The sequence below is a fragment of the Mastomys coucha genome, unplaced genomic scaffold (genome assembly GCF_008632895.1).
Source record: "Mastomys coucha isolate ucsf_1 unplaced genomic scaffold, UCSF_Mcou_1 pScaffold3, whole genome shotgun sequence".
In the NCBI taxonomy this organism is placed as follows: domain Eukaryota; kingdom Metazoa; phylum Chordata; class Mammalia; order Rodentia; family Muridae; genus Mastomys; species Mastomys coucha.
In genome coordinates, this window is record NW_022196909.1 from 57,967,162 (window position 1) to 57,974,214 (window position 7,053).

At 44.7% G+C, this 7,053-nt stretch overlaps 1 protein-coding gene across 4 annotated transcripts in view; it reads left to right on the forward strand.

Annotated features, from left to right (window-relative positions):
• Adgrf5 (adhesion G protein-coupled receptor F5) overlaps window positions 1-7,053 on the forward strand; it is a 100,447-nt gene that overhangs the window by 53,076 nt on the left and 40,318 nt on the right. The gene's annotated exons all lie outside the window — the stretch shown is intronic.

The following is a 7,053-nucleotide window of genomic DNA, read 5'->3' on the forward strand; positions in this document are numbered from 1 at the left end:
TGTGTGTGAGTGTGGATGTGAGTGTGTGTGTGTGTGTGGATGTGAGTGTGTGTATGAGTGTGTATGTGTGTTGTATTCATGGGTGGTTGTGCACATGTACACATGGAGGCCAGAGAATAACCTTGGTGTTATTCCTCAGACACTTTCTACCATTTTTCTTGACATGGAACCTCTCCCTGGCCTGGACTTTACCAAGTCAGCTAGGCTGGTTAGTCAGTAAGCTCTAAGGATCTTCCCGTCTCCACCCGCCTAGTGCTCACCATACCTAGGCTTGTTATGCAGGTTCTGGGATTGGACTCAAAGCCTCACGCTTGGCACACAAGTGCTTTGCCAACCACGCTGTCTCGCCAGCCTGCCTTACGTATCTATTTTAACACTATTATTACTGGATATGCCAGACATGTGGCTAAGGGGTTTCACAGAGGATCCAGACTGCTTCACAACACTGTAGAGAAATACCTTTCCTCTAGTTTATAGATCTACAAAGTGTGTCATTCAGAATTTCTGTGACTCCCTTGAGTAAGAAAGTGTCCCACTCAACATTCTGGCCTTAAGTCCCCACATACTGGTTTTCAAAATGTTTCTGTTTCTTGCCCATGGGGTCTTATTTCATGACTCTTGTGTGTGTGTGCAGGTATGTGTATGTGTGTATGAGTGCAGGTGTGTATGTGCATGTGTGTGTGCATGAGTGTTCATTCATGTGTGTAAGTGAGTGCAGGTGTGTGTGTGTGTACGTGTGTGTGCAGGTGTGTGCATGTGTGTTCATCCATGTATGTGTGGGCAGGTATGTGTGTGTATGTATGTTCATCTGTGTGCATGAGTACAGGTGTGTGTGTATGTGAGTTCATCCATGTGTAAGAGTACAGGTGTGTATGTGTGTATGTGTGTATGTGTGTGTGTGTGTGTGTGTGTGTAAGAGAGAGAGAGAGAGAGAAAGAGAGAGAGAGAGAGAGAGAGAGAGAGAGAGAGAGAGAGAGAGAGAGAGAGAGAGAGAGAGCAGGTGTGTGAGTGCAGGTGTGTGCATATCGACTCATGTGTGGAGACCAGAGGCCAGGCTCAGGTATGGTCCTCTGCCCCCCTCCTCTTGTTTGAGGTAGGATCTCTCATTCTGCATTGCTGTGTTCAACAGGCTGGCTGGCCTGAAAGCTGACAGGAAAGATTCTCCTGTCTCTGCCTCCCATCTCCTGGTGGGAGGAGCTCTAGAATTATAGGCCTTTGAGGTACTATGTCTGTCTGTCTTTCACTTCATTTCCTTTTTAAAACATGGTTTCTAGGAATCCAAGCTTAGGTCATCGAAAACTCATTCCCCCAGACATCTTCCCAGACTCCATCTCACAACCCTAAAGTAGCTTTAAGGAAAGAGGAGGACTGGGTATCAGTTCCAACTTCCTAGGGAAAGAACATTGCAGGGGCTAGTTCTGATGACTCGGACTATGGCAAATTTCTCAAACCGATGGTTTTCTCTGGACTTCACCATCTATTGTTCATCCTTTGTGATGTTAACCTCCTCCTTCACCCACGCGTGCTGTGTGAGCCACAGACTGGAGTTCTGGCAGCTTTCTCTTGTATAACAATCCTTCCCAAACCCAGAAGGAGAATGGGACCCTTTGATGGCCTCAGCTGAGCAATAGCACAGCATGGTACAGCCAGTGCTACCCAATGGGCCTTCTGGGAAATGTCAAGGAACAATTAGGAGTAGTGGGTCTTTCTGGGTTCATGGCTTTGAGGTGGAGGAGGAGGCGGGAGAGTGAAATCATTAGCAGTAAAGAAGCACTGCAGTGCAGCAAGCTCCCTTGTCCTGGGTAGAGTGGGCAGGTGACATGTCGCAGGCGGGAGATCCATTCATGCATTAAGTTAAGTGCTGCTTCTGAGCGCCCTCAGTTCCTTTCAGTTGCCAAGCAGAAACAGTATTGTTTGCTTAGACAGCTGCGATAAAGGCTGGGTGCTGTTTGTGGCAGTCAGTAGCCAACTTTCCAGAAATGTCTTTTTCAGATAAGTGCTTCGAGGCTGGCAGAGACTTGTGAGAAAGGAGAGGGGAAATCCTGGCTAGTTAGTGTCTCCTGGGCCAGCGGATGGGTATCATCTGACACCAGTGACACTGGAATGTTCTACCCGTCCCCTCAGGGCAGCATGGGCCAGAACAATCCAGACAAACAACTCTAAAAGTGAAGGGGATGGAGACAAAGAAAATATAAGTGAGCTGTCAGGAGGCAGCTGGTTCACATGGCAGAGAACGGTGTCCATCATCAACAATACACACATGGAAGGAGGGGATCTGTGGTCTGACCCTCCAGAGTCCCTTGCAGCCAAGAGCAAGACAAAGAATGTCACTTTCCCAGGCTCCGAGGTCTTCAGGATCAGAAGCAGATAGAAAAGCAGAATTTGGCATTGCTTTCTTTCTTGTTTTAATTCTTTTTAGATTTATTTGTTTTATTTTATGTGTGTAGTGTTTTGTTTTGTTTTGTTTTTTACGTACATATACTTCATATGTGTACGTACTGGGCCTTCAGGGATTGGAAGAGATCATCCCTGTCCTTACAGACAATTAAGAGCGGCCCTGTGAGTGCTGGGATCCAAACCCAGGTCCTCTGAAGAGCAGTGTGCTCTTAATCCCTGACTCATCTCCAGGCCAAGAGTTTGACGTTTCTGACTCCAGACTTCCCATCTGCCCCCAGGGGAACAAGATGGTATCGTGCTGGTAGCTGAGCTGCTGGGTGAGTTGCCTTACTTGCCAGGGTTTCCGTAGCCTTGATATTGTCCCACGATCCATGAAGGAAAGCTTGGCCCAAGCAGGAGTCATCTTATGTTCCTTTAGTGAGCCAAGAGGGCTGCAACTCACTCAGGGATTCCACTTTCATTTTCCCTTCCCAGAGAGGTGTTCTCTGGATGGATGGCTGCCTTCTACCTCTCTCATCCAATTTAAGTGTCTGCTCAACATGTGGAACTTTAAAAGGGTCTTTTCTAGCCATCCTATAGGGAATAAGAAACAAATACAAGAGCAGAGAACAGGGAAGAAGGGAACCGGGGAAGAGGGCAGGGATATTTGTTCTAGAGGACAAAGGTATGCCTCTGGATAGAGAGGAGACAGAGGGGGTAGTTCACAACCACTTATAACTCTAGCCTACAGGACCTGATGCCCACTTCTGGCCTCCAAGGGTACAGCATGGACATGCCATACTCACATTTAATCAGTTTATAAAGGTAAAAGGGGAAATGCCGTGTTATTTTAATTGGGCAAGTTGTTGAAGTGAGTCAAAATGGGCTTTTGATTGCTGGATTTAAGTACTTTGATAGCTGGACCTTGGTAGTCAGACTCGGGAGGTAGTAGCCAAGTAAGGGACTAGACCCTGGGGGCTAGCTTTAGGAATGTCATCTGACAATTTTTTTTTAGCAAAGCAGGGGGTGGGGGGAGAAGGACAAAGCCTTCCAGACTCATGCTTGAGCTGGCCAGAGTCTCTTTATTTATTATTATTATTATTATTATTATTATTATTATTATTATTAACAGTTTATTATTATTATTATTATTAGCAGTAGTAATAGTAGTAGTAGTAGAGGTAGTAGTAGTACCATTAACTTATTACTCCTTCACTCTCCTTCCTTACTTTTTTATTTCTGGCAGAACTGTCTGATAGTAAGATAGAAACTGACCACTTGCTTCCAGCAGCAGAGGGAAATATCATGGAGACAGGGCTTTGCTTCTTTTCTTAAGAAGCTTTGCTCATCTTGTTGTCCATTGCTTGGGCATCTCACACAGCGTGGAGAAACAGGCACCCAGTGAATGGCAAATCTGCAGGAAAATCAGAAAAATCAAGAAACAGACATGTGTAATGTCAGCAAGGCTGGCAGCCCAAAGCCCTTGTCCTGAGCTTGGATTTCTAAGACTATGATGATGCTGATAGACTTCAGGGAAGTTTTCAAGGTTGTCACATTTTTACTATTAATAGTTTTGTTTTTTAACTTGATATTTTAAAAAAAGAGACTAGCTAAAACTTCAAGTTTATTACAAGGCTACATTTAACAATAGTATATTTTTCTATTGCTTTGTGAAGTGGTTGTTTTTCTTATCTTCTTCCACTCAAATTGAAGCAGTGTGTGATTCAAAGAAAATGGACTTTGAAGTCAGCAAAATGTCTTTTTTAATCTTAGCTCAGGTATTACTATGAGATTGCAACTCTTTGTGCCTCACTTTTGCCACCTGTAAAATGGAAGCATGCATATTGCCCTTTAAACCACCAGGCAAGAACAACTGGCAAGTGCTGTTGATACTGTTGCTATTTCATCTGCTCTTTCACCTCCCACCACTGAAAGGAGGGGCCAAGCCGGTGTTAGCTCTTTTGAGGTAAATTGTGTAAACAACAGACTGGATAGAAGTCTCAGCAGTTAGCACCGTTGTTCTCCCAGGGGACCTGAGTTGCCTTCCCAGCATTCACATGAGGACAGTTCACAGCCACTATAACTCTAGCCCTACAGGACCTGATGCCCACTTCTGGCCTCCAAGGGTACGGCATGGACATGGCATACTCACATTTAAGCAAATAAAAACAAACCTTCAAGACACAAGAGGCTCAGCAAATGTAGCAAGAGTGTGCCCATTCACTGGCCATTAGGAGGAACAACAGACGACTGATGTAAAAGTCAAAACAAGCAAGAACCTAGTCTGTTAATCTCTCTTCTCCAGGGTCACTTTCTCTGTTTAATTCTTTGGTTTGGAATGTTAACTCACCAGCCCCCTGAACATCAGCATCAATGTAAGTCCCGGTTAGTCCGACATTAGTCCAACATTAGTCGAGGTATTCAAGCTTAACTCATGAAGACTATAGTTTGCTTCCCGCAGACATGTCAGGCCCCAGATGCTGTCAGTCAGGGTAAAGCGAGCATGGGTGTCATCAAGGGCAAGCCCCTGGATCTCATAATGCAATGCTAGCTCTGGGGCTTCATCAGAGAATTGACTGTTTTCAAAAAGAAACATGTTCCAGCCAGGCATAGTGATACATGATGGTAATCCTAACATTTAGGGGGCTGAGGTAGAGGTAAGAGGGTCATGAATTAGAGGCTAGCCCAAGTCACACAGTAAACTCCAGGCCAGCCTGGGCTTATGACAAGACCACTTGAAAAGGGAGAGAAAAGAGGAAGAGGAGGAGGAAGAAGAGGAAAAAGAAGAGGAGGAGGAACAAGAGGAGGAAGAGGAGGAGAAGGAAGAGGAGGAGGAGGAGGAAAGAGAGGAGGAAGAGGAGGAGGAGGAGTAGGAGGAGGAGGAGGAGGAAGAAGAGGGAGAACTATTAATCCCTGGTCCTCTCCACCATCTAGGGAAGGGTGATGCATATCTAAGGGTGACTCTGAAGCTCCTTTAGGTGTTCAAGAACATGACAAGTGGGTGGAAGAAGAGGACCTCAGAGGCTAGTGCTATGTTAGCAGCTGCATGAATCCTATAGGCTGAATCTTGCTAAGTCATAAGCTCCCTTACTCCTAGGGCTTTACGCTTTTGGTTCGGTTTTGTGGAAAGCTCAGCAGAACTGCCTTGCCTCTAACCAGCCTGATAGCCAGGCAGAGCTGTTGTTGCTTTTCAGGTACCCACTCATTCGGCTGTTATGTCTGAAAGGCACAGGGAGGTGGGCTGAGGGCCATGCAAATAACAAAGGAGATGATATAGGATTATTGTCTCCTCCACCCATCCAGAGCAGCAACCACCCAGGAAATCCTGTTTGCCTTCATGGGAGGACCCTGAACTGGTGAATTACCAGTGGGAATAAACATGGTCACATGCTTTTTGAGGAAAAAGAATGTTCTGGAACGCAGATGTAAATACTGTGCAGTTGCCCCGTTGGAAGTATCCCTAGTGGGCACCATCATGTGTCTGGAGTTAGAATCACATGGATAGAGATTAGCAGCCCCTCTGGAAAGCCTGCTTTTATCATAGAACATTTGAGAATCAAATAGAAAACAGGATATGTCCCTATGCTATAATGGACAGGACTCCATACTAGACTTTACAAGTGACTTTGAAATCTTAGATTAGTTCAGTTTTGAGGTAAGTTCTCATGAATCCCAGACTAACCTCTGACTCACTCTGTAGTTGAAGCAGGACTCAAGCTCATTATCCTCCTGCTTCCAGCTCCCAAGTGGCAGGATGACAGTCATATGTCACCACATCTGGCTTAAAATCTATTTTATTCTACTTGTATAAAGAGGAACTATACCATCAAATACATCCCTAAAATACCCCCACAGACTTTAAAAAAGAAAACTTAAGTTCATTCCAGCAAACAGAACAATACCAAAAAGCAATAATTTCCAATAAGGATTTATTCTAAGACTAATGTTTATACCCCAAGGAAATATACATTCTAGCTTCCATCAATAGATATTTAACCACTCGAGTTTTCCATTCTGAACTTTCTCAGTGTTTCCCAGTAACAGACCTGGGGATGGTTAAAATGAATCTTACAATTTCTTGGGAAAATAATTGTCTTCAAGAGGAAGACAGAATTCTAGCTACATGTTAAAATACAGACCATGCTTTCTGATTTCACTTAAAATTTAAAGGAAGGTTTGAAAGTATCCATTTTTTTGTACCTATTTAAAAATATTCTCAATCCCTCTGTGCAAAACAGAAATTCTCACCCTTTAGACTTTTTTTTCATGAGGTAGGAACTGAGCCCATCCCTTCAGCCCCAATTGTATGCTCCAGCTGGGACAAGAGCAATGATTAGCCCAGTGACAGAGAAGTGAATTTATTACTTGACTTAGAGGACGGGCTTAGTAAGAAGTGACACATGTTTGTTACATGATGAGCACTGAGAAAGATGGGTAAGGTCACCAGAAGGGAAGGAATCATTCCTGTCCCAGGAGCTTAAAAATGGTGGTCAAGACACGATGTGATAGAAGAAACAGGGGAAGAAGCATTCTAAGGCTAGATGTAATCATATCCATAGGCTGGCTGGTTGGCTGGCTCGCTCTCTCTCTCTGTGTCTCTGTCTCTCTCTGTTTCTGTCTGTTTCTCTTTTTCTGTGTGTGTCTCTGTCTGCCTGCCTGCCTGCCTGCCTGCCTGCC